The 27,685-nt window shown below is 44.3% G+C and overlaps 1 protein-coding gene across 5 annotated transcripts in view; it reads right to left on the reverse strand.

Annotated features, from left to right (window-relative positions):
- Positions 1 to 27,685, reverse strand: part of PCDH7 (protocadherin 7) — a 422,460-nt gene that overhangs the window by 107,829 nt on the left and 286,946 nt on the right. The gene's annotated exons all lie outside the window — the stretch shown is intronic.

The following is a 27,685-nucleotide window of genomic DNA, read 5'->3' on the forward strand; positions in this document are numbered from 1 at the left end:
GATGCCCGGCGGCAGGGTGCGAGGTTCCCGCCCCACCGCCCGGCATCGGGGCAGCGTTCCGATGCCCGGCGGCGGGGGGAGAGGTTCCCGCCCCACAGCCCCGCTTCGGAGCAGCGTTCCGAAGCGGGGCGGCTGGGGCAGGTGTTCCCTGGACCTCTTTTGAAGCAAGCGGCTGCGGAGAGAAGCGATCTCCCCGCAGCCGCTTGCTTCAAAAGGGGTCCGGGACCTCTTTTGAAGGAAGCGGCTGCGGAGAAAAGCGATCTCCCCGCAGCCGCTTGCTTCAAAAGAGGTCCGGGACCTCTTTTGAAGCAAGCGGCTGCGTAGAGAAGCGATCTCCCCGCAGCCGCTTGCTTCAAAAGGGGTCCGGGACCTCTTTTGAAGCAAGCGGCTGCGGAGAAAAGCGATCTCCCCGCAGCCGCTTGCTTCAAAAGGGGTCCGGGACCTCTTTTGAAGGAAGCGGCTGCGGAGAAAAGCGATCTCCCCGCAGCCGCTTGCTTCAAAAGGGGTCCGGGACCTCTTTTGAAGGAAGCGGCTGCGGAGAAAAGCGATCTCCCCGCAGCCGCTTGCTTCAAAAGAGGTCCGGGACCTCTTTTGAAGCAAGCGGCTGCGTAGAGAAGCGCAGCCGCTTGCTTCAAAAGAGGTCTGGGGGCAGCGGGAAGCGCTTCCCGCTGCCCCCGGACCTCTTTTGAAGCAAGGGGCGGTGGGGAGAAGCGATCTCCCCGCCGCCCCTTGCTTCAAAAGAAGACCCGCTGTCCCCGGGGCAAGCTTCGTTTTGCGAAGCAAGCCCATAGGGAAATTCGTCTTGCGAGGCAACTCGAAAACGAAAAAACCTTTCGTTTTGCGAGTTTTTCGTCTCGCGAGGCGTTCGTCTTGCGGGGTACCACTGTACTTAACAGAAATGTGTGAGAATCAGGCAGCATCTGCAACACAACCAAACTAAAAACCTGCATCAATATAGTCCAGGATTCCCCAGTAGAACATATGCACATCATCTCACAAGTCCCTGCCAACTGACAAATTTTAATTGACTTATTGCTTTCCTTCAAATTAATTGGATCCCCCCCCCCCCCAAATTAGGAATCACCAAGTTCAGCTGATAATTTGTTTAAAGGCAAAATGAGCTGGCAATTCCTGAACCTGCTGTGGTTTGAAACCAGGAGACTCCAATGTAGTGCCCTACTACGGAACTCACACTCATTTAGGAAAACATATGTACAATATTTATAAGTCGTCAGAAATAACTATTTGTTCTGTGGTCGAAGGGAACAGTAGGAAGGAACATGTGCAGCAGCACTGCTAAATGTAAGGAATTTCTGTTCTCTGAGCAATGCCCACATGAGAATCCTGTATATGCTACCTAGAGTTCCATAGCTGACACTTTTCTACATCAGTGTTATTCGAAATTGATTTTCAATATTCTCATATGCTGTGTACATATTGGTTTTTGTTCGCACTCAAAAGAAACAGCCATCACAAAGTGTTGTTAGCCCCCAAAACAGCTTGATCTTGCTAACCGCCCCCAAAGCCAAAGGAAAATAGTTTGAAGTAATGGCTTAAAAACACAACTCTACCACTAAACTATGACAGGAAAACAGCCAAATAAAGCCATTTCTTTAAAGCGACATTTTAAAGTTCCATGTGTGAGTTTTAAACCTGTCAATCTTGATCTGGAAAGGAAGAGTCCCATGTCAACACAACTAATTGAAAAAGCAGAAATTGGATTAAAAAAGGAAGGCATACCAAGTGAACATACCAAATGAATAGTATACCCACAATCCCATTCTCACCAAGGGGGTTGGAGCCTTGCTACACTTTCTGCGAGAGAGCTGAGATACAGAGGGGATATATTCATGGAAATTAACAATATACAATGAATATGAATCTTTTATTGACTGATCCATTCTGTGTGTATGTGTGTGTTGTTGTCGTTTTTTAAAAAAAAACTTTACAATAAGCAGTCAAGACTAAGAATCATTATTAAATATTTGTAGTAAATAAATAAATAAAATAACTAAATCAGTGCCTTGCAGAAATTAAATCTGCAAAAGAGGACAATTCATATTTTTAATCCCCCTAGCAGATATGCCGATTTTACCCAAGATGTTCAGAGTTTACTGCTGATTTCCAGTAAGACTTCTATAACAGGATATATATATATATAAAACTTATGAAAAGTTATTACATGAAGAACCACAAGGATCATTACAGTGGTGCCTCGCAAGACGAAATTAATTCGTTCCGCAATTCTCTTCGTCTTGCGAGTTTTTCGTCTTGCGATGCACGGTTTCCCATAGGAATGCATTGAAAATCAATTAATGCGTTCCTAGGGAAACCGCCTTCAGACCAGGTCCGGGGACAGTCTGTCCCCCGACCTCTTCTGAAGGCTGGGGGGGGGACAAGGGCTTTTTTCCCACTGCCAGCCTTCAGAAGGCTGTTCTGAAGGCTGGCGGTGGGAAGAAAAGCCCTTCTTCCCACCTCCCGCCCTGCAAGCTCCGGGGACAGGAGGTCTTTGCTGCCGACCGCCAGCATTTTAAAAGCCCCTGCTGTCCCGGGGCGATTTTAAAATGCTGGCGGGCGGGAGCGAAGTCTCCGCTGCCCCGGGGAGATTTTAAAATGCTGGGGGTCGGCAGCGAACGCTTCGCTCCCGCCCGCCAGCATTTTAAGATCGCCCGGGGCAGCGGAGAAGTCTCCGCTGTCCCGGGAAGGCAGGCGGGGGGAGCAAAGACTTTTGCCACCGCCTGCCTTCAGAAGAGGTCCAGGACCTCGTTCCGATGCCCGGCGGCAGGGTGCGAGGTTCCCGCCCCACCGCCCGGCATCGGGGCAGCGTTCCGATGCCCGGCGGCGGGGGGAGAGGTTCCCGCCCCACAGCCCCGCTTCGGAGCAGCGTTCCGAAGCGGGGCGGCTGGGGCAGGTGTTCCCTGGACCTCTTTTGAAGCAAGCGGCTGCGGAGAGAAGCGATCTCCCCGCAGCCGCTTGCTTCAAAAGGGGTCCGGGACCTCTTTTGAAGGAAGCGGCTGCGGAGAAAAGCGATCTCCCCGCAGCCGCTTGCTTCAAAAGAGGTCCGGGACCTCTTTTGAAGCAAGCGGCTGCGTAGAGAAGCGATCTCCCCGCAGCCGCTTGCTTCAAAAGGGGTCCGGGACCTCTTTTGAAGCAAGCGGCTGCGGAGAAAAGCGATCTCCCCGCAGCCGCTTGCTTCAAAAGGGGTCCGGGACCTCTTTTGAAGGAAGCGGCTGCGGAGAAAAGCGATCTCCCCGCAGCCGCTTGCTTCAAAAGGGGTCCGGGACCTCTTTTGAAGGAAGCGGCTGCGGAGAAAAGCGATCTCCCCGCAGCCGCTTGCTTCAAAAGAGGTCCGGGACCTCTTTTGAAGCAAGCGGCTGCGTAGAGAAGCGCAGCCGCTTGCTTCAAAAGAGGTCTGGGGGCAGCGGGAAGCGCTTCCCGCTGCCCCCGGACCTCTTTTGAAGCAAGGGGCGGTGGGGAGAAGCGATCTCCCCGCCGCCCCTTGCTTCAAAAGAGAAGACCCGCTGTCCCCGGGGCAAGCTTCGTTTTGCGAAGCAAGCCCATAGGGAAATTCGTCTTGCGAGGCAACTCGAAAACGAAAAAACCTTTCGTTTTGCGAGTTTTTCGTCTCGCGAGGCGTTCGTCTTGCGGGGTACCACTGTACTTAACAGAAATGTGTGAGAATCAGGCAGCATCTGCAACACAACCAAACTAAAAACCTGCATCAATATAGTCCAGGATTCCCCAGTAGAACATATGCACATCATCTCACAAGTCCCTGCCAACTGACAAATTTTAATTGACTTATTGCTTTCCTTCAAATTAATTGGATCCCCCCCCCCCAAATTAGGAATCACCAAGTTCAGCTGATAATTTGTTTAAAGGCAAAATGAGCTGGCAATTCCTGAACCTGCTGTGGTTTGAAACCAGGAGACTCCAATGTAGTGCCCTACTACGGAACTCACACTCATTTAGGAAAACATATGTACAATATTTATAAGTCGTCAGAAATAACTATTTGTTCTGTGGTCGAAGGGAACAGTAGGAAGGAACATGTGCAGCAGCACTGCTAAATGTAAGGAATTTCTGTTCTCTGAGCAATGCCCACATGAGAATCCTGTATATGCTACCTAGAGTTCCATAGCTGACACTTTTCTACATCGGTGTTATTTGAAATTGATTTTCAATATTCTCATATGCTGTGTACATATTGGTTTTTGTTCCCACTCAAAAGAAACAGCCATCACAAAGTGTTGTTAGCCCCCAAAACAGCTTGATCTTGCTAACCGCCCCCAAAGCCAAAGGAAAATAGTTTGAAGTAATGGCTTAAAAACACAACTCTACCACTAAACTATGACAGGAAAACAGCCAAATAAAGCCATTTCTTTAAAGCGACATTTTAAAGTTCCATGTGTGAGTTTTAAACCTGTCAATCTTGATCTGGAAAGGAAGAGTCCCATGTCAACACAACTAATTGAAAAAGCAGAAATTGGATTAAAAAAGGAAGGCATACCAAGTGAACATACCAAATGAATAGTATACCCACAATCCCATTCTCACCAAGGGGGTTGGAGCCTTGCTACACTTTCTGCGAGAGAGCTGAGATACAGAGGGGATATATTCATGGAAATTAACAATATACAATGAATATGAATCTTTTATTGACTGATCCATTCTGTGTGTATGTGTGTGTTGTTGTCGTTTTTTAAAAAAAAACTTTACAATAAGCAGTCAAGACTAAGAATCATTATTAAATATTTGTAGTAAATAAATAAATAAAATAACTAAATCAGTGCCTTGCAGAAATTAAATCTGCAAAAGAGGACAATTCATATTTTTAATCCCCCTAGCAGATATGCCGATTTTACCCAAGATGTTCAGAGTTTACTGCTGATTTCCAGTAAGACTTCTATAACAGGATATATATATATATAAAACTTATGAAAAGTTATTACATGAAGAACCACAAGGATCATTACAGTGGTGCCTCGCAAGACGAAATTAATTCGTTCCGCAATTCTCTTCGTCTTGCGAGTTTTTCGTCTTGCGATGCACGGTTTCCCATAGGAATGCATTGAAAATCAATTAATGCGTTCCTAGGGAAACCGCCTTCAGACCAGGTCCGGGGACAGTCTGTCCCCCGACCTCTTCTGAAGGCTGGGGGGGGGGGGACAAGGGCTTTTTTCCCACTGCCAGCCTTCAGAAGGCTGTTCTGAAGGCTGGCGGTGGGAAGAAAAGCCCTTCTTCCCACCTCCCGCCCTGCAAGCTCCGGGGACAGGAGGTCTTTGCTGCCGACCGCCAGCATTTTAAAAGCCCCTGCTGTCCCGGGGCGATTTTAAAATGCTGGCGGGCGGGAGCGAAGTCTCCGCTGCCCCGGGGAGATTTTAAAATGCTGGGGGTCGGCAGCGAACGCTTCGCTCCCGCCCGCCAGCATTTTAAGATCGCCCGGGGCAGCGGAGAAGTCTCCGCTGTCCCGGGAAGGCAGGCGGGGGGAGCAAAGACTTTTGCCACCGCCTGCCTTCAGAAGAGGTCCAGGACCTCGTTCCGATGCCCGGCGGCAGGGTGCGAGGTTCCCGCCCCACCGCCCGGCATCGGGGCAGCGTTCCGATGCCCGGCGGCGGGGGGAGAGGTTCCCGCCCCACAGCCCCGCTTCGGAGCAGCGTTCCGAAGCGGGGCGGCTGGGGCAGGTGTTCCCTGGACCTCTTTTGAAGCAAGCGGCTGCGGAGAGAAGCGATCTCCCCGCAGCCGCTTGCTTCAAAAGGGGTCCGGGACCTCTTTTGAAGGAAGCGGCTGCGGAGAAAAGCGATCTCCCCGCAGCCGCTTGCTTCAAAAGAGGTCCGGGACCTCTTTTGAAGCAAGCGGCTGCGTAGAGAAGCGATCTCCCCGCAGCCGCTTGCTTCAAAAGGGGTCCGGGACCTCTTTTGAAGCAAGCGGCTGCGGAGAAAAGCGATCTCCCCGCAGCCGCTTGCTTCAAAAGGGGTCCGGGACCTCTTTTGAAGGAAGCGGCTGCGGAGAAAAGCGATCTCCCCGCAGCCGCTTGCTTCAAAAGGGGTCCGGGACCTCTTTTGAAGGAAGCGGCTGCGGAGAAAAGCGATCTCCCCGCAGCCGCTTGCTTCAAAAGAGGTCCGGGACCTCTTTTGAAGCAAGCGGCTGCGTAGAGAAGCGCAGCCGCTTGCTTCAAAAGAGGTCTGGGGGCAGCGGGAAGCGCTTCCCGCTGCCCCCGGACCTCTTTTGAAGCAAGGGGCGGTGGGGAGAAGCGATCTCCCCGCCGCCCCTTGCTTCAAAAGAGAAGACCCGCTGTCCCCGGGGCAAGCTTCGTTTTGCGAAGCAAGCCCATAGGGAAATTCGTCTTGCGAGGCAACTCGAAAACGAAAAAACCTTTCGTTTTGCGAGTTTTTCGTCTCGCGAGGCGTTCGTCTTGCGGGGTACCACTGTACTTTTGAGCACAATCCCCAATTCCCTTCAACAAGAACAGAGCTTATGTGAATGCTACACTCTGGGCAGCCTTATTACGGACTGCAGATATTCCACAATATGCTAATTAAAAAAAATACACCGCAGCTATTCAGTTTTTATACCTGAAGGTTTATTCCTTTGCAATTAAACACTAAAAATAAAAAAGACAGTGATCATGAACATAGTACGTTTGAGGATAGAAGTATTGAAAAATCAAATGTGTGTTTACATTGCCATGTAAGATAGCTAGGGCTAGGTGAAACACCACCTAACTCTCCTCCAGAAATTATCCAGAGCAAATGGATTAATAGTTTGAACACACATAAAATTAAACATGGACTCCAGAATGGACCTAGACCAGGACCCTAAGCCTATCTCAAAGTAGTAGTGTTGCTAGACACTAGGACTGAGATGCCAGTAGTGATGTATGGAAGTGACAGCTATGAGAGCTGGACCATAAAGAAGGCTGATCACCGAAAAATTGATGCTTTTGAATTATGGTGCTGGAGGAGACTCTTGAGAGTCCCATGGACTGCAAGAAGATCAAACACATCCATTCTTAAGGAAATTAGCCCTGAGTGCTCACTGGAAGGACAGATTGTGAAGCTGAGGCTCCAATACTTTGGCCACCTCATGAGAAGGGAAGACTCCCTGGAAAAGACCCTGATGTTGGGAAAGATTGAAGGCACAAGGAGAAGGGGACGGCAGAGGACGAGATGGTTGGACAGTGTTCTCGAAGCTACAAACATGAGTCTGACCAAACTGCGGGAGACAGTGGAAGACAGAAGTGCCTGGCATGCTCGTGTCCAAAGAGTCGGACACGACTAAACGACTAAACAATAACAACAGGACTGAGATGAGAGGTCGAGAACCTGTGGCCAGCAGATGGAGACAGTATGGCCAACAGTCAATGATGAATAAAGCCGCGATATCTAGAAGGCCAGATGTTCCCCATCCCCATCCCATCCCAGGATGCCCTCGGAGCAGAATAAATCTCTGTACATTGTTTTAACTACTGGAAGTGGGTCTAGTGCAGCCAGGCAGTCTCCTAATCTTGGATGACAAGCCCAGTTATAATGTTGCTTACAGTATGCAACTTTCCCAGGTGTATAGAGCTTCAGTTCCTCTTGCAGACTTTGCAGCTGTAATGAAGCTCTCTTAGATGTTCCCACCACATCCCTTTGGTGGTGGAAGGAATGTTAACCTTGGAGAACAGCCATAAAGTGTACAGTGCTTGAGTGAGCCTTCCTCTCAGGAAAAGGAGGACATGACTCTCAAGGGGAGTCCAACATAAGCCAGAAAGGTAAGGGAGTGGTGGTTCACCTTGACTGACCTGAAGATGCAGAAATGTACCTTTCCTGGAATGCAGTTGTACTTCATAAAATAATCTCCTTCTGATTAGCAAGAGAATACGTAACTACACGTTTTACCCATACCTGGAACAGCTACTCTTCCTCAACAGAAGACAAGGACAACAACTCTGGTAGAGGCAATCCGGCTGCCAGTGCCACAATTGTAGGCCTGTGCTCACACTGCTGAACTGGTAAACTGACGTTAGGCTACTGAGGGAAGGCAGTTTGGCTGCATACACTGATATTTTCCATTGTATTCGCCTCGGAAAACTGTATTCCCTTTCATCTGCCACAACTTTCACACACACGGCATCCACAAACAGCTGAATGTCTAGTCCCTGTCAGGATGTAGCAATGTTGATCTGGCAATCAGGATAGCAACATACAAGCACATGAGGCCAAAACTGCAGACTGAAAGGTTTATTTCCTCACAAATATTCTATCAGCTGACACCTTCTAAAAACTTTAAAATCTGCCTCCATCCCATTGCGGTGTTCTGTTAGGATTCTTATGAAATCTGCCTACCTTGGATTTTGAGGTTCCACTATAGCAGACATGTTTACCAAAGTAGAACTCAAAACATTGGAACTCACGACCTTCCAGAAATACATCCTAGATTCCCCCCCCCCCCAAGCTCTTTCATCACAAAGTTTGGCAAAAGGATCTGTATGGATGCGGCAAAATAATTCGACTGTAGGGGAGGCATGGAAAGGTGCTCAGAAGGGCCTTCTGGGCTGAGGTGGGAGATAACACACAGGGAAGGTGCAATGTAGGGTTGGGATAATTTTTCTCAATCCAAGGTCCATATTCTCTTGTGGGGATCCTTCCTAGGAGGAAAGATGGGTGGAGCAATGGTTGTGACTCTTATTTTGGCATGGTTGGCTATATTCCAGCCAGTGACTGCAGCAAGAGTAAGTCTACTCAGGGAAGAGGGGCCCAGTGAGTGTGTCTTGCTAAAGAGCTGCCAAAACCCAGAGAGCCTCCTACCTACATCTCCTCACAAGAATTATGAGTAATATGTCCACGTTCAGATCCTAGGTAAGGTGAGCTGTGCATCTCAGCTGCCTATTGATGCCAACCTCCCTTGGGCAACATAGCCGAAAGAGTAATAATGTAACCTCCTCCTCCATCCCATTCTTAATAGTTTGCTGTTTATGCTATGTTGCTTTATTAAACTTGAGGCCTTTTTCATCTCAGCTGTTGGCCTCTGCCTCTTTATTGCCTCCCCCTTACAATTCTTTCTTTTTTTGCAATATATCCCTTAAGAGATTTTAATGATCAAACACATTGGAAGATGCGTCATAACTGCTAACATCCCTCCTCCTCTCAACTTCTTAGTATCACAAACGTGTTTTAAACACGAGCAATTATAAAGTGAAAATGTTTGAAACACTTGTTTGGTTTGGTGTGTTTTTTTTGTGTGTGTGCAAAATAATCCGTAAAAATAAAATAAATAAAATACTGTGACACTAATAGGCTGGCTGCCACTTGTTTACAGCCAAGTTGCAAAGCAGTGCTTACTTTAGACATGCATGCTTCCTTTGTCAAACTTTGGGTTCTCCTTTTTAAGGGCTTGTTGAACAGCCTACAGCACTCAAGAGACGGGTTTGATTTTGCACTTGTCAGGTTAGAAAATGGCAACCAGAGTAATTAGTAGTGACTGGATTTCGACATGCTAAAAACAGAGTGTGCTCTTTCAATAGCTCCAAATAAGCAAAGACTAAATGAAGAGGGAGAGGCACAAAAACAGTAGCACAAGAAAACACCTGCTGAATCTGGCCATTACACACACACACACACACACACACACACACACACACACATTGTGGCAAAGATTCCCATCACTTTGTTGGCTGTGTTGGGAGTCCTTCTGAATCCGGCACTGTATCTGTACACAAATTGCACATAACGAAATGGGCTCTTGCCTGCAAAACCTGCTACAACAAACCAGCATTTCACACATTTAACACACAGATGATCTTGTATATGCAGCAGAGGTTTGGATGCCATCCCTGACATGCTACCTACTTTGCAGTCCTTGTCAGATCCTGCCTGATTTGCCCACACTGCTGTCTGATTCAATTGGTTGAAGTGATTTAGTAACCCATGACAGCATGACATCAGATGGAGCAATGTGGGACCATGGAATACATTGTGAATGTATACATAATTACATACACACATTATTTTGAAGATCTTTTATGCATCTCGACATTTCAATTTTTGAATGCCCCCCCCTTTATTTTCTATTGCACTAACCAAAGGCCATGGCAACATCCAAAGAAGGAAGGGAGGGAAACAGCAGTTGCTACATGTGCAGTCAAACCATGGTCAAATCCACCAGAATTTCTTATTACACAGAATAAAAAGTAATTCTCAAATAAAATGTGCAAATTAGATCTCAGAGTCCCCTTTGCAACTTGCAAATTGCCCATCCAGTTCTTTCTTCCTAATCTTCCTAGCTGCCAGGGCATAAAGAGCCACCTTATAAGTCACAGAGTAATCAGTATCACTCAGCAGCCATTTCAAATGTATTTTCTTTAAATGTGTCCAAATCTTTTGCATTTTTTTTTTTTATTTTTTTTTGAGGCAAGAACTGCACTGCAAAATTTGGAGAACTGTGATTTTGCCTGTTATACTTCTTGTGACACTGGCCACTAAAGGCAAATGCCAGATATTTTATTTTTGTAATGGCCACAGCATCTTACAGACTTCTGTACCAAGCTTTTACATACTTAACCAGTCTGGTTTTGGACTACAACTCCCATAAGCCTCATGCAGTACACCGTACCAAGTTTGTTCTCCCTGTGTTGATTCTGCCTAAAATCCTTACTTGCTGCTGTCGGTTGGTTGGTTGGTTGACATTCATCCATCTCAGATAATGGAGGAGTGCGTCTTTGGGAGTGAAGTCAAACTGTTGCCAGCACACCACACATCAAAGCTGAGCCAGACAAGTGTATTGGCGAGCCAACAACGGCAATGGCCCACCTCTCCAAAAGACTGTGGGAGAATGGGATGCCTTGGTCCAAGACCAAGATGAAGGTCTACTGGGCTTGCATGTTGACTATGCTACTTAATGGAAGTGAGTCATGGATAACTTACAACTGCAAGGAGCGACACCTCAATGCCTTCCACATGCGCTGTGTCAGGAAGATTTTGGGCATTACATGGAAGGACAGTCTCAAACAAAGATGTGCTCTCCCAAGCTCACATTTCCAGCATGTTTGCACTCCTGTCTTAGTGATGTCTACATCAGCGAGTTTCCCCTCAAAAGCTAGCACTAGTTCTTATAGTGATAGCCTCATATTTCTTACACCCAGCAAACATACACCATCCAGGAAAGTCTTGAAGAGAGCAAACTAGGAGTGTGTCTATATACACTGTCGTGAACATATTAATGGGATCCAATCTGAAGTGCTTAAATTGAGCACACCCTTTCCCCCACCACAAAATACCATGCGCCACTTAAAACTTTTGAAATTTGGATGCACCAATCATCTGTGCAAAATGTCAAATTAAGCCCACTGTAGCATTTTAAGAATCAATTCAGCTAAAAATTAATCTGGCCTCTGCATGGAGCAAGCTCTGAAAAATTGATTTCCATGGTCTTGCACAGAGTGGATGTCAGACACAATTTTTGCTAACTGGGCTCCTGAGACAGTGAAGCCTGTAGAAGAATCAAGGACCAGATTTCCCCCCCATCTTTCAGCCACCCCACCCATGCAATGAACTGCATTAGCAGTTTCTATTTTAATTAATATTTACTCTGAAGAAATAGAAAACACACTACAGGAAGACGTAGGGGTAAAGCCAGGCTGACTACAACATGGAATGGCTTGCTTTACATGCCCAGCATGGCCTGTGGAAAAATTCAGTAAGCATGTGGTGGTGACTCTGCTAGAATCATAAAACTGTAGAATTGAAAGGGACCCTGAGGCTCATCTAGTCTAACCTCCTGCAATGTGGGAATCTCAACTAAAGCATCCATGACAGTTGGCCATCCAACCTCTCCATGGAAAATTCTACAGCCATGTATGGGCAATCTATCCAGAAGATATTTGTATTTCAAGGAGATAGTGAACTGACATGGTTACCCTTCCTGCCTCTGTTTGTTTCCCCTTCTCTGTCTCTTATTCAGCTCTTTGATGGCTGAGAACAGCCTTTAATACCCTAATCTGTGGAAGGAAGTGATAGTGCTGGGTGCCTTCACCTTCTTTGATGTTAGACATTGTTTGGAGAATGTGAGGCACTGAGAGAGGTGGCTAATGAATAATCTTCACATAGCCAGTCGAGCAAGTCAAACGGGCTAACAGGCTAGCTATCTATAAATCAGATGGTGTTGGGCATCGTCTATTGGCAAGACAAGTCATCACAAGCAGAGCCCAGCCAGAAACATCAAGAAAAAGGACAAACAAATTTCTAAACCATAAACTGATGGTATATACCAGCATCAGAGAACTCTTTTCAGCCTGCAGTGGCACACTCTGGGCATGCCAGTGGTGGGTGGGGCCAGGGGAAAGTGGATGGACCAACAAATGTAAGCATGATATAGTAAGCTAGTTCACACACAAACATGTGCCCCTCTCTATCCTCCAACCAAGGAAACCAACGACATTGTCAGAGTTCAAGGATACATTCCAGCCTGGTCAAAAAGGTCAAGGATTGTGTTCTGCGGTCTGAGGATACAGTGTGTGGCTGGGAAAGGGGTGAGTTGTGAAGAGAGACACAAAGGCCCCAATTCAAATACTCAGTGCCTGCCTAGCACAGAGACTCATGGTCCCAAGCCATTTTTGGAAGTACTTCCTAACATTATTCCATAAGGGGAAATGAATTGCCATGGGGAGGCTGCTTTCAGTGGCATTTTTTGTGGGGAGAGGAGACAGGTTTCTATTTCAACGTTGATTTCTCTCAGTTTCTCAGTTTTCCAGTTCAGATCATTTCTCTACATTTCCTAACCGGTTAGTGTGTGTGTGTCTGGGTGGAACACTTCATGAAAACCAGCACTTTAGTGCAAATTTAAAGCATACCCCTTTTCCGTATTCAATTTTGCCTAATACATTTATGCAGATCAGTTCCCCTTAATATAACACATGCTGTATGCTATTTTCATTTGTACATTTATCTTAGTATATGCAATTTCAGAAATATTTCTGGCCGGGAGGCCTGCATTGCAAAATTCAGAGGAATGCGGATTTTGAAGGCGGGCTGTTTTTCAGTCCTTGTGTTGTTTCAAAAAGCGTGGATCAGGTAGGTTTGCATTTAAATGTGAACCAAACCAAAATCACACACCCCCATCCCTACTATGGTAGCCAAATGGAACCTCCAAGACCAGAGGCAGTGTATCAGTGAACACCATCTGCTAAAGCAAAACAATTAGGGAAGGAAAGTCGCCAGCTTCATGGTTACCTCATGAGCATGCTGGATTAAATGTTCCCTTGGCATGATCAAGAAAGGCAATTATTGTATTCGTGCCGCTGACACGGTTTGTATCATGGCACAGTTTGGAGAAACAACTAAGAAAGACAAAAAAAAAAAAAACCAAAACAAAACAACCCAGTACAGCTAAAAACTATTAGGAGAAAACACAAGTTTATGTTTGGCAAACTGTAGCTTGACCCTTGCTAACTGGAGCCACAGAACCAGCCACTCCTGTTAAATTGCACATACCCAGCAGTGCTCGTTATTAAAAAAGTACAGTACCAAGGAACTCATTAAAGTGTGAAATTACAGCAGCAGTTGCAGCTAAAAATTTAATATAAAGATAGTCACAAAGGTGAGATCAGCATCAGCAGGTAACCTACTCTAAGAAGCTCTTCCTCTCCTTCTTCTTTTTTCCCCAAGAGGGGCAAGTGGGGGGGGGGGAGAAATAGGAACAGCATGTATTTCTGCAGTAAAGAGAATTCTCATAGTTCATCATTTTAAATAACCTGTCAGAGTTGCCATTAAGAAGTTGAGTGGCTTTGATTGCTTTCTGTTATATCTCCACAATTAGGAGCACAGGAAAACCCTGCATTTTTTCCATACCTCTACAACAAACTATGTGTTTGAGTTGGCCGCCACCTCTTAGGACCTGCAAACAAGGCTTCTGGCCAAAGTGGCAGTCCAGTGTCGATTCCCACCCCCAATCCACACTGTAAAGTTTAATTTGGTGTAGTTTGTGTCCTCTGAACATCACTGCAATATGCACCAAGCCTCATGGAAGCAAGGCAGAAAACTCTCATTGTACTGATGAGAAAAGGAGCTCAGAGGTAGAACTCATGCTTTGGTCCTCATGCAGAATAGGGAGCTGGAGAACTGCTGACAGTCCATGGTCTCAGTGAATATACTGGACTGCTGTCTTGCCTTGGTAATGGACTGGATGAGAGCCAACATACTGAAGCTCAATCTAGAAAAGACCGAGGCACTGTTAGTGGGTGGTTCCCTAGACCGGACAGATAGAAGGTTGCCTGCTCTTGATGGGGTTACACACCCTCTGAAGGAGCAGATACATTGCTTGGGGGTACTTCTCTGATGCTTGAGGCCCAGATGGCTAAATGTGCTCCCAGAGCTTCTGGGTTAGATTACTGCAATGTGTTATACGTGGGTTTGCCTCTGAAGACGATTCAGAAACTTCAGCTGCTGCAGATGTTGGCACCCAGGTTGCTCACTGGGGCAAGACGGTTTGAGCCTATAATGCCAATCCTGGCCTGATTGCACTGGCTGCAAAATAGTTTCTGGGCCCAATTCAAAGTGCTGGTTTTGACCTATAAAGCCTTAAACAGCTCAGGACTGCAATAGCTGCCCAGAGTAGCTGGGGCAACCCTGCCAGATGGGTGGGGTATAAATAATAAAATTGTTACTTTTATCACCTGAAGGACTGCTTCTCTCCATATGGACCTATCCAGACCCTGAAATCATCATCTCAGGCCCTTTGTCATGTTCCTCCTCCACGAGAGGTCCGGAGGTTTCGAATATGAGAACAGGCCTTTTCTGCAGTGGCTCCCCCATTTGTGGAATGTTCTCCCCAGGGAGGCGTATGGCAGCACATGTTGGAAGTGTTGGTTTGCCAAATTTCCTTTTAAAAAGAGCTCAAAAGCTTCATGTCTATTGGAGATTCACTTTCTGAAATATGGCAACCCCGCTGTGGGTTAAACCACAGAGCCTAGGACTTGCCGATCTGAAGGTCGGTGGTTCGAATCCCCGTGACGGGGTGAGCTCCCGTTGCTCGGTCCCAGCTCCTGCCAACCTAGCAGTTCGAAAGCATGTCAAAGTGCAAGTAGATAAATAGGTACTGCTCCGGCGGGAAGGTAAACGGCGTTTCCGTGCGCTGCTCTGGTTCACCAGAAGCGGCTTAGTCATGCTGGCCACATGACCCGGAAGCTGTACGCCGGCTCCCTTCGCCAATAAAGCGAGATGAGCGCCGCAACCCCAGAGTCGGCCACAACTGGACCCAATGGTCAGGGGTCCCTTTACCTTTACTACTTTAGGCACTAAGGCGAAAACATTCTGCTTCAACCAGGCCTTTGGCTGATTAACATCCTATACCCTTTTAAATGTGTTTGTGGTTTGTTGGTTTGCACTTATTTTGTTCTTATTTATATTCTGTATTTTTATCTTGCTGTGAATAGCGTCCTGAGATCTACAGATGAAGGGCGGTAAACAAATTTTAAAAATAACAACAACAAAAACAAATATAGTCAGGCAATACTAAGCTAGATTAATCCATGTTCTGATTTGGTATAAGGCATCTTGATTATCATAAACAAGGGAGGGAGGGATATGAGATGTGAGCCAGAGTTGTCAAATTTGGCAGAAGCACCATGTTCTTTGTAGCGTTGCATTTAATGCTGCAACCACAATGAACACAGTTAGTTTTTAAGTGGTTTCCAATTGCACCCAATTTCTTTGTTGATGAATGTTAGCTATGACTTGATCCTGGAGCAAAGAAGCACATAATCTTCCAGGATGAGGTAGAGTTCAAAACAGGGGAAGGCTAAGAAAGGCACAGGATCTGTGGGTGTCAGAATCTCCTGAGCTGTCATCATTGAAACTCGTTGCTCTAGAGTAGCAGTTCCATCTATTTCAATGGAAATAATCAATGTACAGATTGACCCGCTGAAGCAGGTGATGAAAGAACTACTGCCTGCAACAAAAGCCCACGCTTGTGCCATCTTCTCTAATTAGCTGTTCCAGGAAGAGACAGCTTTGAAAGTACATTAAATCCCCAAGAGGCTATTCAGCTTTGGAGCCAACCATGGAGAGATGGCAATGCAGGTGACAGAGAAATTTTGCTCAATTTTCTGTGCATCTGTTTGAGCCTCCCACAGTTTTGCGCCATACTGGAGTAAACATCATCCTAATAATTCCTTTGCAGGAGAGCTGGCTTGTGTAATTCAAATGATAACATTCCACTTTTTTTCTGCAAAGTTTGACATTCTGATCTGCATAACCTTAATTTAGAGACTTTATATATTTGTGTGTGTATGTGTGTATGTATGTGTGTAGGTCCATGCACACACACACCCGCACAAACACACATTAACTAGAACTTGTTAGCTACCTGGTGGTGTTTCTCCTGCTTTTGCCACTGCATTTGTATTAAATATTTAAGCTCCTACTTCCAGAGTTCCACATTTTAATGAGCGCCTTGCTATTTTTCACCTACGCCCACTGCTCTGTACTGCATGGAGTTTGAAAGGAAGTGTTTGGGGTTAGTGTTTCACTTACTACATGTCAAAATAGTACTGGGGCCAGACACCAGTGCATATATTTGGGGAGGCTGACTTAAAATAACCGTGCTTAAGTGTAATTATATATCAAGTTAGTATCTCTCACACACAGGCACATGAACATGCATGGATACAGAAAACAGAAGCCCAGAAAAGAAAATGTTGTTAACATTCCATTCAGCTACATTTCAAAGCCATTTCTAGCATAATTACCTTTAGCTAAAGTCGTTTCCGTGCGCTGCTCTGGTTCACCAGAAGCGGCTTAGTCATGCTGGCCACATGGCTGTACACCAGCTCCCTCGGCCAATAAAGCAAGATGAGCACCACAACCCCAGAGTCGTCTATGACTGGACCTAATGGTCAAGGGTCCCTTTACCTTTTTTAAGTCATCCACACTAGACGATTACAAAGGGGAACAAATGGGCGTCCAACACTGTAGATCCACCAGGAAGGGTTTCATATAATTAGCCAATGTTGGGCATTCAAAAGAATGTGTCAGAGCTCAAACTGAGTAGGGGGCATAGGGTACCCCCAACATCCCTGTGTGTGCCAGCTCCACTTTATGACATTCCAGCTTTCTAAAGGTAGATTTTACATATATTCAGTTGCATGGTGTTAGAACCCTCCCCACAGTCAGGTATCTTACTGATCCTTCTGATTATACGGAAATTATATTGTTGTGTGTTAGTAGGTGCTAGACACTTCTAAATTCCTGGAACCTGTAAGTGTTAGAATTTATTCAGGCCTTGGGGTGTTAAAACTCTGGGTACAAGATCTGTTTGTATTAAATTGTGTACAGTGGTACCTTGGGTTATGAACTTAATTCGTTCCGGAGGTCCGTTTTTAACACGAAACCATTCTTAACCTGAGGCACGCTTTTGCTAACAGGGCCTCTCACTGCAGCCATGCTGCCGGCGTGCGATTTCCGTTCTCATCCTGGGGCAAAGTTTGTAACCTGAGGTACTACTTCCAGGTTATCGGAGTTTGTAACCCAAAGCGTTTGTAACCCGAGGTGTTTGTAACCCGAGGTATGACTGTACTAGACAAATCTAATTCCCTGGAATCAGCAAGTGTCAAAAGTTAATTAATCCAGGCTGGGTTTCTGCAGGAGGTGTTAGCATGAGGATGAACAATTAAGAAAGCAGATGATCAAAGCAGCTTTCTGTGAGATGGCAAATGAGTTGGGCCCCTCCCTCAACAGATAAAGTCAGATTTTAGAGTAGAGCGTGAGAAGCAATGTGAGTTAGAAACTTAGGTTAGGAAGTGGTGATGTGATGGAGAGAGGGGGGAAACAGGAAGCAGAAGAGGCAAAGCAACGTTTGAGAGCGCAATGGTTGAGGTCTGTTTGAATCCAAGACTGCAGCTTGGGAGAAGGAAGCACCTCTTGGGGTGCTGATTATGTGGAGCCCTCCATCGTAGACTCAGGTTGTATATATGTGTAAATAAACCATATATCATAAAGACACCATAGTCTCTGCTGTGCCTCATTTCCAAAAGGAAGCATTAACCCTGGGTAAGAGCCTGAAACCCCTGGAATCCCACACCACTCAGAGAGTCCATCTGAGTGGGGTGGAATCTACAAAAATTGTGGAGGAGACCCTATAGCATATCCTTGAAAAGAGGGACAAGGACAACACACACACTCAAATGTTGGTGACAGCACCAGCATGCACTCACACTCCCTAGCCAATTGAACCTTGTGCATTGTAGGTGGGGTAGACAGTGTAGCAAGCATGGGAAGGAATTTAACAGAACTCTCCCCTCTGCTTTTATATTCTCTACATCCGGTGGTATGATTTCAGTTTTGCCTAAAATAACAAGTGTTATACCAAAGAGGAGCAAAATAAATTGTAAAGAAAGTGTAGCATTGCCCTGGGTTTTTGAAATGCCTCCTCTGGGGGCACGAGAAAACTCCCATTGTGGTGTCACTATTTTAATTGCATATTAATGTATAGGAATTGGGCCATGTGTCTTGGATATTTAGTGTTGGATATTTAGTGCTGCACCAGTTGAAAAATAAAGGAATGGTTGATATATCGACTTCAGTTTGAAACTGTAAAAAACAAACAAACAAAAAAACAAAGCAAAAAACAACACCCCCCCCCCCATTTTAGAAATAAAAGGATACTGCTCTCTGTTGTATTTTGCCTTCCCTTTTTAGCATTTTAAATTAATGTTTGTTATTCCAGAGCATGATTAAGTCAATTGTGCATGAGATGTGCAGATCTGCACCACTGCCTATGCTGTTAAACAAGGAACATGATGCACAATTGTGGGTAATGCTGCCCCTAGTATTTGCATAAAAATATCATTTGGACCTATTTTTGAGAAAGTTGCATATCCCCATTTACACACGTCCCAAATATTTGCTCCGGCATTCAGAAGAAGAAAAATGTCTATGGAAATACAGGGCCAGATGTCACACAGTCGGCTAAATAAAGTCTTATATTCATTGTTTGATCACAGTTATTTTGAATGTTATGTCATAATCATTGCAATTCTAGAATTTATTCTATTTGGAATGAAGAGAATAGATCCATATAGTATTGCAAAAAAGAAAGAAAGAGGGAAATTACACACAAACACACACTCAAATATAGCAAGAAGACCCTTCTTTTTGGAAGGAAACAAACCCAGGAATCAAATATCTGAGATGCAGATTTCAGTTGCCTTCCCTTAGCCTATACAAGCTGGTCCTTGAGGTTCATAAATTCACACTTTTCTCCGTGTCCCTTCTAAACAAAAACATTTATTAAGTAGGATACTGTGTGGACAAATAATAGTACAAACACCATCTGCAGCAGCACAACTGGATGCCTTCATCTGCCCCAGCTGCAACAAAACTATTTCCTGTGTCTGTTTCTACAGCCACAGCAGGCGCTGTAACTCTACAACGATTTGACTTCACTCCCAAAGGCGCACTCTTCCATTGTCTCCCAAGAGAGACAATTCCTCCATCAATTCCTAGTAGAAAATTGCCTTAGAAGGGAGGGCAGTGCCAAAGTAGCTTCAACATCAAGACAAGCCTCTTCACGGTGTGCGGATATTGAAGACAGAAGTTTCACATCTCCAATCTGATATTCAAGTTTCCCAGAATATTCAAGGACACCCGAATATATATAAAAGCTACTGTGCTAATGCAATTCTCCAGGCCGCATTAAGTAAGCCATGTTGACAATGATGTTTGTGCAAGAGCCACATCCGAGGAATCTGTAGTGCTGGCACAGTCACAAAAACAGTGTAGCAAGAGCCATTCATTAACTCATTTATAAACAGGCAGCATACACACAGTCAACACACTGCCATCCTTTGCATATGCAGAGAACTAGCGGAGGGGGTGAGTGGCTGTGTTTTATTTTGGCCTTCTCTGCTGCATTCTTTCACCATTCATCATCTCCTGCTGGGTTCTGATACAGAGATGATCATTGGCTTTAGGCCACAAGGCAGCAGCTTTTGACAACCGAGGAACAATGAAAAATAGAAATCCCCAGCCAAAAGACAAATGCACCAGGATAATAAGGGGGGGAATACACAAGAAAAACAAATACATGGTTTTGTTTCGTTATAGTACAAAGTTCACTCCCCTGCTCACAACTAACTGACAGTTTTCTTTGTCCACTTATCAATGCGCAGAGTTTGTTAATCCAGGGCAAAAGAGGCATGCTTACAGGAATGGGAAAATGCAAGAAGCTCACCTTCAGGAACTCAAAAGTGTTCCATAAGGCCATACAATGGTACCTCAGGTTAAGTACTTAATTCGTTTCAGAGGTCCATTCTTAACCTGAAACTGTTCTTAACCTGAGGTACCACTTTAGCTAATGGGGCCTCCTGCTGCCATTGCCCCACCGCCGCACGATTTCTGTTCTCATCCTGAGGTACTACTTCTGGGTTAGCGGAGTTTGTAACCTGAAGCATCTGCAACCCAAGGTGTCTGTAACCCGAGGTACCACTGTATTTGGGCACAATGTGGCTTGCAGGTCTAAGGCAGAGGTGGACTTGGATCTTTCAAATTTCAGCAGTTCTTTGTGTGAGGCAAACATTTGGTGCCTCCTCCACTCTTGCCTTATGTTCTGTACAATTCACTACATCATATTGTGGTGCCCTGTGGTGCCCCCTAGGCTCAACGCCCAGTGCTGACCTAAGTCCACCTCTGTTTGACTTCAGTTGAGGCCTGGGAGGAAAATAACACAATGCAGAAAGGCTTTCAAAAGGCAAACATTGTGGCACAATTTCTCTTATTTTGGTCCATACTAATAAGAACATGTTATTTGGGGGTGGGGGTGGGGAGCAGCAGAAATCAGTAAATATTTAGCGAAGTCAGACACACCACAGTCAGAAGAGAGTTCCATAACTGGGGCCATCACTGAAAAGGCACCGTCTATTGTGCCTGCTAGCCTCATTGATCTGGTTGGCATACGCTGGTTGGCATACAAAAAAAAGGGGGGGGGCCTTCAGACATGGCAGATTTACCAGTTGTTCAGGTAACCATTTATGGCTTTATATGCCAGGGCATTAGAAGGAGTCCAGAAATAACCATTGTCCAGTGCAACTCATACAGTATTGCTGGCAAAAGTTCCAATCTCTTTCCCCCACCAAGGTTTCAGTAGCCATGCTCTGCACCAGTTGAAGCATCCCAGCTATTCTTAAGGGCAGTTCCAAACATTGCAATGAAATATTCTAATCTGGATCTGACTTTTCTAGATTGGGCTGCAGCTGGCACACATGCTTAAGGCCCTATTGGCAGCAGGGGTGGGGGTAGAGAGAAGTTCATATGGAAACGAGCCGTGTTGAGGGAGTTGTGTGTGGAAGGGGATCACAATTTGAGGGGAGGGAGAGAGAAAGGAGAAGGAAAAATGTGTGTACAAGGAAGCGAAGAGAGTTTCCTGGAGAAAACCATAATGGGGTAGCCTATGATTGCCCCCAAAACCTAGAACTAGCCCTGGTCTTTCATTAGATTTTCTGCTACTACTCTCCTCACCCTCAGATCACACCATTTTGCATACCTAAATTCAATTTAGTTCACATTTAAAAGCAAACCTACATGATTTACACTTTCTGAACGCAGCCATCTTTCAAAATTCACGCTACTCCAAATTTTGTAGTGTGGCTCTGCTGCCAAGTAACGTTTACAAAAATGAATGTGCTAGAATAAGGTATGCATAAAAATGCATATATTTCAGTACATAATAATGTACAGCAATGCTTTGTAATTGGGGCAAATTGTATGCAAAAATTATGCATATAAGCCAAATTTGCATTAATATGCTGATGAGTTTTCACGAACGCTTTAACAAAACAATGTGTAATTGAGGAAAACTGGATTTAAGATTGGGAAAAAAATTAGAATCTGAAGTTGAAACCCAACATATGCCACATTAGATAAATACACAAATGCTGCCATGCAAATAAGGTCTGGAAAAATCAATAATAAATGAACTAAAGAACAACCCTCACAGATACTCTGTATAAATCCCCCAGAATATAGTGGCATTTTACTAGTAATAAATAATAACCTAGAATCAAAGAATTGTAAAGCTAGAAGGGACCAGCGGGGTCATCTAGTCCAACCCCATGCAATGCAGGAATCTTTTGCCCAACGTGGGGCTTGAACTCACAACCGTGAGATTAAGAGTCCCATGCTCTCCCAACTGAGCTATCCCATAATACTCTGAACCCTGTTGGCGAACACTTTCACAATCCTAGGTGCAGACTTTTGGATCAAATATTCTCCAAGCCAATTTTTGGATTAGCTGACAACTTGATAGAAAACAGGAAGTTTTCATTTTCAAAAGGCAAAATCCTTCATCATGTAATCAATTTACACAAAGATGGCGTCAACATATATTACATGGCCCCAGTTCTTTCTTAAATGGATTAATCTGCAACAAATATGGAAAGTTGATGCAAACTTTTTCATATATGCAAAAATATCTGCTACATAGTCATGTCTCTTTAAGGAAAGAGATTTATTGACAAATCAGTTCCACTGTCGATATAGGAATAAAAAGAGCTCCTTGATATTTCTCGCCCACACTGAAAACGTTTAAAAGTTGACACCTATTTTTGTTACGTTGCATCATTGGTAATTATTGTCCCCAAATTGTCAGAAACATGCATGCATGAAAAAATATGGAACTTGGAAGTGCAAAATGGTTGTGCACAGAAGACAAACCATGGAGGAATAGGTTTGTTTCATGTAACGGAAAGAGGGGAAATGGGCAAATCCCAGAAGGCCGCCATTGTAAGACTTGTTACAGAATGCAGCGCATAACTAAAGTTGAATGACTAATCAGTATTGACTACAGAATATGAAATTACATGTGTACTGCTGCTGTTCGACATGATAATACTAGCACAGAATATTCATTTGCAGTTAATATTTGCATGGTATAAAAAAAATTGTAACATTTACAATCTCTCTCTCAGCATTAGTCCTCTGGGATGCCTAATTATGAAAAAAGCTGCTTCACAGAGAGTTAATTAATATTTTGGATCTTTAATCAAAGAGGGGATATAGACATATAACAGCATTCTCATCAGTTGTGGCTCAGGATGATCCTGCAGTCCCATTTGATTCCTCGCCTGGTGACAAAGTCATTCCTGCAGTGCCAACCTTTACAAATAGGTATGCAAAAACTTCTGGTTGTATCTAAAGTTTACTCCCACCACCATGAGGCTCCACCATGTATGCATTGATCCCCCTATTTGAAAGAGTCATCTATCTGAGGGACTATCTTGTCCAGGCAAGTCCAAGCCTTTTTACCACCTGAAGTCAAGGGCAATATACATAGCACTGCTTCCCCTTCTAGAAGCCAGTCTAGAAGCTGAATCTTAATTCAACCCTGGAGATAGGGTCATATCATCTACCACATCTGAGGCAAGAGGTTAGCTTGTGGGAGAGATGCAGGATATGTTATGTACAGCTCCTCCTCCATCAGAGCAGAAAGACCAAGAGGCCTTAAGAGGAACAACAAGGGAGCTGCTGCCCCCAGTATCTTCCACCTGAGGCAGTTGCCTCATTTTGTCCAATGGAAGGCCAGCCAAGAATGGTTTAAATATAAAGACCCACAACAAGAGAAAGCAAGGAGAGCAGCCACCAGTCTAAGCAGGCTGCAGGCTGTGGAGGCACACAAAGTCACCTGGTCACAGATTTGTCCACTACCCCCCCCCCCTTAACTGAAATACAAAATTCAGCACAAAAGAAAATCATCGCAGAAAACAGGTGTGAATTACTGAAGCAGAAACCAGAAAAGGGACTAGAGACTTCAGTAATAGATTCCAGACTTTTGGTAAAATAGAATAGAAATTTTAACATGTGTATAAAAAGCACCCACCAACAAGTAGAATCACCAGGAGGGGAGGACACCCTCTCTCGCTAGGAGTTCACCAGCTGAACCAAGAATTCAGGAAGATGTACACATCTCTCTGATTCTTTTCACCTGTTCAAAATTCATCTTGGAGTTATTCAAAATCCTTGTTTTATTTTTAAAACTTTAGAGGGAAAGCAAGGTTGAATGAATGAACACACACACACACACACACACACACACACACACACCCTTCCTATTTTAGGTGCAATGCTAGTATCATTGGCAGAGCATCTTGGCTGTTACTTATAAGGCTTACACCAGGGATGTCTCTGACCTGTGACAACTGCCTTTGGCAATAATTCCCTTCGCAGTGAACAGAAATCAGGTCATTTCACATCTACCTGCAGTTTGTATCATAACTATCAAGAAAGCTGTTGCCTTGGGAGGCCTTAATCAGGTAACATATGGCACACATTACAAGCATACATAATGCCCTATACACTTCCATGCCTTGGAGTTATTTTTAGATAATTACTATTTATCTTGTTTCACTGAAACACATTCTCTATCGCCTACAAAATTCAGCAATCATCCCATGAAGCATTTTCAACCATTTATAAATGTGCTAAAATAAATTCACTACAGGATCAGGATATTGAGTACGTGCTGAACTCACACAGTGCCTATGACAAACAGGTATCAGACGCTTCATGCCTCTCTCGTTGTTTGTAGAAGTTGTTACTCTAATGGCAGAGTTGGGTGACCCAGCTAAACCTGAGCAGAGACATAATTCTATGAATTTCCACCTTCAGTTGGGTTGGGCATATGGCCACCATAAGCATTACCTTTATGACAGCTTTTTTCACCTCCTGTTTCAGTTATTGCGATTGAACAAATTGTGGTAACCACTAGTGCTATTTTTTTTTATTTTTTTTTAGAAAAAGTCTTGCCAGAACTCACCATGAAAGCCTCCCTTGTTCTCTTACAGTGGCAAAGGTGCCCACCTGGAAGGTGCCAGAACTGAGTTTTGGTGAGTTCCGGCTGAAAAAAAAAGCCCTGGAAAATGTGTATAAAGTACAGTGGTGCCTCGCAAGATGAAATGAATCCGTTCCGCGAGTCTCTTCGTCTTGCGGTTTTTTCGTCTTGCGAAGCACGGCTATTAGCGGCTTAGTGGCTTAGTGGCTATTAGCGGCTTAGCGGCTATTAACGACTTAGCGGCTTAGCGGCTATTAACGGCTTAGCGGCTTTAAGAAAAAGGAAACAAACTCACAAGAACTCGCAAGACGTTTCGTCTTGCGAAGCAAGCCCATAGGGAAATTCGTCTTGCGGAACAACTCAAAAAACAGAAAATTCTTTCGTCTAGCGAGTTTTCATCTTGCGAGGCATTCGTCTTGCGGGGCACCACTGTAATCACATTTGGAAGCAGTGGTCCTTAGTACAAAATAGTCACATCAATGAGATCCCAACCAGGTCAAAACCAAGTCCTTTAGAACACTGCACACTCCTGCACACAACTGCAAAGAGGATGCAAAGCTTCTTAACCATGTTACTTAAAGAAGGTAAAAAATAAAATTGAGGTCATGTAAATCTATCCTTTTGAATTAAGCCAACGGAGCCACAGCATACTGGGAAGATATTGAAGTTGCAAAGTGTACACAAGGTGTGGTTTACCCATGCACTTATACCACTCGATTTCTTGTCACTTGGTTAATTGGCATTTGATGACTCTCACTGTTAATTATCCTCAATGAAAAGTATTGTGTGAGAGATGACATTGGGCGAAATGGAAGTTCACTTTGAGGATATTAATCTGTCACAGCTCATTCATACATAACCATAACATCAAGTGGTGACTTTCAATGAGTGATGAACAGACATGTTTAATCCATCTATTCAGGATCGCAAACAAATCACTCAAATGGGGAAATGTTTAAGTATCATTGTTTCAATACTTGCTATTTTCCAATTACTCTTTCCCAGCTGCCTATATTCCAAATGAGTGTCTGTTGAAAGATTTGAAGATTTAAGTCTGTGCTTCTGTGATGGCCCTATGCACTATACCATGATGAGAACATATTAGGAGTGTGTTGGTTCCTGGGTACATCTTTGTCAGTGACCTCTTTGGCTAGAAATATCTTTCACCAGCTTCTTCTGCTTTACCAGATACAGTTGTTCCTAGGCAGGGATAATCTGACCCCTGTAGTTCATCTGTTGGTAACATAGAGGCTGAATTGCCGTAAAAATATAAAAATGTGCTTATTACAAAACACTCAACATGACCACATGGATTAAAATGGTTGTGTGGAGTGAGCCACCATAAGGATTTGGGGAAATAATGGCAGTGAGATTAATTCAAAGTGAGATTAATTCAAAGTAAGGGTGTACCAAGATATGTGTCCTCTCCTGTGCTATAGACAATACTGAGTTAACAGACAATGGTCTGTCTCAGCAGTATAATGCAGTTCTCTGCATTCCTAGCTATAGAGAAGGGGAATTATCTTACAGGTGTTGCATATTTTTTTTAAATAATGTGTGTGTTTTTTATTTTCATGGTACAGAAGATAAATGTTGAGAAAACAATTGTTTTGCATGTAGGACATTGTTGCTTCAATCCCGAGTCTTGAAATTTTAATATATAAGGTAGAAGAGCTGGGAAAGTTCTCTGCCTAGGTGACTCAGAGTGAAGACAGCTATGTATGTTCACATAACTTTTTGTTTTTCGATGTTGCTTCAAGGACCCATTCTGTGTTATTGATCGTCATCTGCTCTACCTCAGGAACAACAGAAATGGCCGAGATACTAATGCTTTGGGATGCTTTCTGCTATACTGGCGAGACGGTGTTTTGTAATTCTTGTGAAATACATAAAAGACAAGGATGGTGTTGTGCAAGGGATGCTGCTGATTAGACCGTTTTGAGGTCCTCTATCTCTCTCTTCTAAAGCAGAGCCTCGGAGCAGTCCAACTCTGGCATTGCACAAGCAGCTCTCGAGTTGCATCAAAACAACATCCTAGAGCCTCACAGCAGAGGCACAGAAATAGTGCTGACTGACTTATTCTCTCCTCGTGGCAGAATCGTTTCAAAATGAAATCCGAACAGCAGCAGCCATTCTGACACTTTTGAGTTCCCCTTGACTACAATTTGAGCAAGTAATTTCAAGGGGAAGGGGAATAGATACCCCGGAGCAAAGTAAAAAAACAATGCAGTAATCTCTCCTGAATAAGGAAATCTTGCACATTGATTAGATTAATAAAAACAAAAAAGGGGATATTTTATTACATTCTATATATAGGAAGAGACGTAAGGCTGATTCACTCAGCCATGAGACAACAAAAATGTGATGGTATTTCTGCACTTCCGACTGCAAAACTCAGCGATTATTTAAAAAGTCTAAAAATGTGCCCTTTATCTAAACTGGGAACACAAATTCTATCCCACAATTCATTAAGGCTGTTTGGTGCCACCTCGATAGCTGGAATTTGGTACACATGTTGTCAGAGAAAGCACAATTACTACATAAATCTGGGATCTAATTGTCAAGGCTTAGGAGCTATAGTGTTTTCTTTTTGATCATGAAATTGAAGCAGCAACAAGCAATGCCACAAACAGGACTGAATGTTGGTTCTCAGTATTTTGAAAACAGCTTAGGCATTAAAATAGAATCCACTGTTACATAAAGCCAAACAAAGCAACTATCAACTGATTCCTACATATGGTTCCAACATGATTTGCAACGCGAGCACACCCACCCCTAATATAATGGCAATGATAAAGCTTCGGCTATATAGAAAGTACGCCAAATATTTACACTTTATTAAACTTGTGTGCTCAGTGATCTACATCTGTTAATCTGCTTTGTGGAG

This window comes from Podarcis muralis, chromosome 9, assembly GCF_964188315.1.
Source record: "Podarcis muralis chromosome 9, rPodMur119.hap1.1, whole genome shotgun sequence".
Taxonomy (NCBI): domain Eukaryota; kingdom Metazoa; phylum Chordata; class Lepidosauria; order Squamata; family Lacertidae; genus Podarcis; species Podarcis muralis.